The sequence below is a fragment of the Myotis nattereri genome (genome assembly GCF_964212035.1).
Source record: "Myotis nattereri genome assembly, chromosome: 13".
NCBI classification, from domain to species: domain Eukaryota; kingdom Metazoa; phylum Chordata; class Mammalia; order Chiroptera; family Vespertilionidae; genus Myotis; species Myotis nattereri.
Genome location: NC_138088.1, coordinates 42,906,873 through 42,912,893, shown reverse-complemented (window position 1 = coordinate 42,912,893; position 6,021 = coordinate 42,906,873).

Genomic DNA, 6,021 nt, shown 5'->3' with positions numbered 1-6,021 from the left:
GATGCTCTATCCACTGAGCCAAACTGACTAGGGCTGGTTCACATATTTTTAAGATTAAAAAAATTTTGGAAGAACATTCCCTAAATGTCACTAAGAAGGGATAGAGACTGATAACATAAGCAGTAAAGTTAATCTCCTCCCTCTGCTTTGCTGATGAGCCGACTACTATACTTGCCCTAACACTAGAAGCAGGACCTTAAGTCAGGAAGCTAGATAGGGAAGAAAGGTAAAGGCTTTGAAAGAGAGAGGGCTGGCACCACTAGAAGCCACTGATGACTGAGCCCTTGCTATGGAAGTCACTCTGTTAAGTCCTTTTTAACACACTTCATGTAATCCTGACAAGGTAGGTAACGTTACCCCACATATATGAAGATGAGCTTCAGGCAGTTTGTCATTTGCCCAAGGTCACATAGCAAACAGATCTAGGATTCAAAGACAGGTATGTACAGCTCTCATTCTCAACCAATACCCTATATTGCTATATACTCAAGGTAGTAAAAACCTAGCCCAGATGTAGCTTAGATTTTGAAGCAAACAGGTGAATGCAAAGTGACTACAGAATAGCCTATAGTCCACAGAGGGCTTAATACAAGTTAGAGAGGGGTCCTTTTCACCTATGGCTAGGGACCAGGGTCAGAGGACAAGAGGATGTGAGTGGCCACGGCAAGGGGGGCGGGGGGGCTTAGTTCAGAGAGGGGAGGGGAGAGTGGCTAGTGGTGGGAGCAGAACCTAGGAGATCAGTGGGCTATGTGTGGAAGAGGCGGAGAAATTCAGGCAGCCAGAATATATCTCGGGTTGAGTTCTGAATTAATTGAGTCCAGCAGCTCTTCCAAGTAGGGTGGCAGGGCAGCTCCAGAGGCCAGTCTTCTGAGGAAGAGGGACTGCAAACGACCAAGTCCAATCCACTTGCACCCCAGGATGAACCTGGGCCAAAAACCAAAATGACTTTCAAAGATTCGTGGCTAACCAAAAGGCTTTCTTCTTCTTGAGGTCCATTGCCTGGCTGACAGTCCCTTCCCAGGAGGGATTAACAAAAGCCTTAAACATGGAGGAACAGAGTGTTTGTTTTGGAACTGGGAGAGAAGTCAGAGGAGAAATTCATGCCTTTTACTACTCCCCAACCCCTGGTTATCTTTCAAGCATTCAGCTTAAATATATTACTTCCTGCAGAAAGCCTACTGAGCTTGTCAGGTGTTTCTCCTCTGTGCACCTGTAACGCTAATTGCCTGCTTGTTGCCCCCATTGAACTGCAAGCACAGGGTCTGAAACAAAAATGCTCCAGAGCGCTCCACAAATGGTAGCTATTAAGAGCCCTGTCTTATGTATTTCTGAATTCTCTTCTGAATGCCTCTGTCCTAGAACAATCCAACTTAAATACATCGAGGGCCATGGGATAAAACTGAACCAAGGGGACCTGATTTGACTGCCAAGGTACCTCACAGTGTGAGGTTGGCAACAGCTTCACCAGGTGTAAGGGGAACTCATTCAGTGCAAAGAGCACTCTTACCTGACAGCTTCCCACCCTGTCCCCAAGCTGCTGTAGGCAGCAGTAAAGCCTGGCCGACAAGGCAGAAGATCTCAGACTCATTCCTTTTTTCTCTCCCTCTGGGACAGGTTTAGGTAACAAGGCTCTTCTGTCTGATCCCAGCTCAACATGGGTTTCTCCAGGGTATTTTCCTTATTCTTCCCTATGCTTTAATTAAGGAAGGATCACTGAAATCAAGTTCCTGAATAAGTCACATAATGTAACCACCACCACCACTACCCTTCCCTACCACACATACCATTACAATTGAGGAAACAGGCTCAGAGAGGTTAAGTCAAACCCAGCTGGCAAGTTAGCAGAGCTAGAAATCTGAACAAAAGACATCGGATTCCAAAATCCATGATTTTAAACACTGTGTTAGAACGTTTCTCACTGAAGTTAAGGACACTTCTGTTTCCCAAAATGTCACTCGAAGACCAGATTTTAGGTGGGGAAGAACGTGAGGCCCATAACCAGCTACGGTACTTGGAGTGGAGAGAGTGTGGGTATACGCTGACCACTGGGCCCCTGTTGCCCCAACTTCCCAGGCCTTTCTCACCTAAGATCTCCGCTCCTGACACAGGACTACTCGATATGCTGTTTCCTCCCAGAGCATACTGAAATGAAAAGAAAGCTAAACTTGGTGACCCGGGGCAGCGCCAAAAACACCTGAGAGCTCTGGCTGGTGGTTAGAGCATTGGCCCATGCACTGAAGGGTCATGGGTTCAATTCCCAGTCAAGGGCACATACCTGGTTGCAGGTTTTGATCCCCAGCTTGTTGGGGTGCAGGAGATTACCAATCAATGTCTCTCTCTCAAATTGATGGATGTTGTCTGTCTCTATCTCCCCCCTCCCTCCCCCTTACTCTATCTAAAAATCAATAGAAAAAATATCCTTGAGTGAGGATAAACAACAAAAACAAATTTTTTAAAAAACACACCTGAGAAATGCCCCATCCCTGAAATGCTTGACCCTAAGGCACACAAACGCATTTAAATGGAAAAACAAACTGGTTCTCCCTCCCTCCCTGACTTGCCAGGCCTCACTACTGGGAAGTCTCCTGCCCAATACCCTCTCATTTGTTCTCCACTGTTCACAACTCTCTAAGCACCCTCCCTCACCCACCTCTGGAGTCCTCACTGACCATCGGCCCCTGGACTTCAAGGCTGCCAGTGTCTGAGGCTTCATCCCCCAGAAATGCACCAAAAGTTTTCAGCAGGACTCTGCTAAGGATCTCAAGACCTGTGAGGATTAAGCAGAGCTGGCTTAAGACTAGCAGAAAGAGTTAGAAAAGCTAAACCCGAAGGTACGGAATGGACAAAATAGCACAGTCAAAGCACACAGAGAACAGATGCACTAATCTTGAGTAAACGAACAGAACTACCACAGGTCCGAAAAGTAAGAAGATCCAAACTGGCACTCTCCACTCCTAAGACTGAGCCTTTTCGTTAATCTTATTACCTGCTCTCACATCTGGGCAGGGGCCTCAGTGCCCTCCATGTAACTAAGCTGTACTGTGGGGGCAATCAATGTTGCTGGGAGGCCCAGAATCCCTTTCTGGGGAGTCCAGGTGCTTGGAGAAGCCTGGAGGAAGAGCTCTGCTTTCTGCTGGTCTCCCTCCTTCCTCGGCAGCCTCTAATCTTGTCCTCAGAGTGCACAATCCATGCTCTCATAACTTCTAGTGGTTTCTTCTCCAACTAGGCAGAAGCTCCTAGAGCAGTGGTTCTCAACCTTCCTAATGCTGCGACCCTTTTAACACAGTTCTCATGTTGTGGTGACCCCCAATTTCATTGTTACAAATTGAACATAATTAAAGCATGGTGATTAATCACAAAAACAGTATGTAATTATATGTGTTTTCCAATGGTCTTAGGCGATCTCTGTGAAAGGGTCGTTCACCCCCCAGGTTGAGAACCGCTGTCCTAGAGGATAAAGACCAGGTTTCCTCTGCTCTGCAGGATTGGAATGTAGTAATTACTTGCCACTGGTAGGGCACCTGGAGAGCTGATTACAAAAACAAATAGCACCTATCAAAGGTACTTCATTGTTAGTCTTTGCCCTACGGTGCACTTGAGCCCATCTCTCCGTGCTGGCTTATGCCTGTACGTGTGTTCCTGTGTCCATCTCAGGCTGGGGACCTGGCCCATCTCGTCTGTCTTAAGAAATACCACCTCAGCCTCCTTGTGGGAACAATAAAGGGGTGTATTCTGGGGGGCAGAAGCGAGGGTCTCCCCACACTGGCTGGCCCAGTGATAAGGATTCTTCCCCCTCTGTCTCCTAACAGATTCAGATTAATGATGGCTCATTCCTAATTGTCAAATTTCTTTTCCTTCATCCTGTGTCTAATCACCAGTGACAGAAACCATTACGCAAATGAGAGCAGACGACGTCCCCCAACTGTTCGCGTTGGTAAAAACCTTGTAATTTAGAGCTCTGATTTGTAGGGGAAGCTGGTCTCCCCCAGGCATCCTGGGCATCTGCTCAACTGATGCCCAGAACAGCCCCTCCTCCATCCCCCAAACTCCAACCCCCCAACAATATCTGACTTCACGAAAGAGCAGTTTCCTCTGTACCTACTGGTGTAAAAATAGGAGCCTGCAACATGGCTGACCTCCATACAGACACAACCCCCCACCTTACCATGGTGTCTGCCTCCACAATAGGGGTAACACGGCACAAATGATTCCTCTGTCCCAAGTAGAATTTGAGCCCAAATGGCCCTAACCTAGGCAAGTAAAGGCAAAAGACTCAACCTCTTCTTTGGGGGATAAGGAAACAGCAGAACATGAATCAAGGTTCTTAGTGAGCACCTAGAACTAGGTCTTCAGTTCTATCAGTGCAGAAGCCAGCTGGGACAAGTCATGGACCTACTCAAGGACACACTAGGAACACGATGGGATCTAGAACTCATACCCCCGAAGCTCCTTGCAGCACTGAACGTTACATGGCTTCCCGGCGTTTTCCCAGATGTCTTTAGCTGGAGCCCAGGAGAGCTGACACCCACTGCGGTATCTTCTGCACTCTCTTGGGCTAAACTTGCCAGCACCAGACAGTGTCCAGTGGAATGAGATCTGAGGTAGTACAAGGGAGGAGGTAAAAGAATCAACATTGGTGGCAAAGGAGCAGCAGGGGTTTGTAGCCAAACAGCATAGGTTGGAATCCTGATTGCCACAAATTACTTAACCTCTCTAAGCCCATTTCTTCAGCTGTAAAATGAGAACATCTACCTTGCAGGATAGTGAGGAACACAGATAAAAGCACTAGGAACACATTAGGTGTCTAATAACCAGGGGTCAGTATTGTATTACCCAAGGATCACAACCAATCCCGTGCAGGTTCCTGCCCCCCATCCCCTTCGGTCAGCACAGCGCCCAGCAAGGACCAGCTGCGTGGCCCACACCTCCCTGCTGCACACCACCCACAGTTTTGCAGGCTGACCCAGTAACCTGCTCTCTTTCAAAGTGCGGTTGTGGTCAAGTTTATCCTCCGTTTGCCTTGGTTTCTCTGTGTGCTCCTCTTTCCCAAAAAGAGATGGAGAGATGGAGATCACTGCGATCACATTTTCCAGCATTGGCTATATTTGAAAGAACTACACTTGAGAAGGTACCGTGTTTGCACGCACACACAGTGCATCAGAGAACCCAGAATCGGGTACTTAAAATACATACACAGATGCGCACACACAAACACACGCATCCTCAGTCCATCAGTGCACTGTAACTGTAAACTGAGCTTGGGGGTAAGAGTCATAGCTCAGACACTGAAGTAAACCTTTGGTAGGAAAAAAGAAAAAAATACATAAACCCAAATACTCCACCTCCTCTTTCCTTCCAGAGAGAAGGGACATGAGATGGAAGTGGAGGTGACAAGACACAGGGCCACCACACTGCCCAATCCCAATGAATCCATGTGAAGAGGGCCCTTCGAGTTGTGCAGTGCACAGCTGCCCAGTGGTAAGCTGCAGCCCTGAGGGGTTCTCATAAGTAGCTGTGAAAAGGAAATTATACTTCTGTGCTCCACCAGTTGCCCTGACTTTTGAGGGTGTTTGTGGAACATTAGTGGGGTCTGGCAGAGGTGCTGGCTTTAAGAGACAAGGCTACATTTTTGTCCTTGTCATGAGGTGGATGACAGGTAGTGAGTTAGCTGCTAAAGCTTGACCCCATTTTGTCTACTGAGCCAGGAAGCTCTTCAGATATAGAGCATGCAGCCTGCCTAGGCAGAAAATGTTCTAGCCAGTCAGCCTCAGGCAGGTTGCAGTGAGACCTGACCAACATCCAATGGCTGAAACTGAGTTTAAAATTTTTAGGTTAGGTCAGGCAGTATTGCCCTGGGGTTCCCACTGCAGTAGAGTTAAGCAGTAGAGAGACTTGGTAAGCAGAGAGGCAGGCCAGTGTGAACACACACACACACACACACACACACACACACACACTGCACACAGGTGTGCACCCATAGAACCTAGAGAAGCCAATGCTAGGACTCCCTTGGTACTCAGC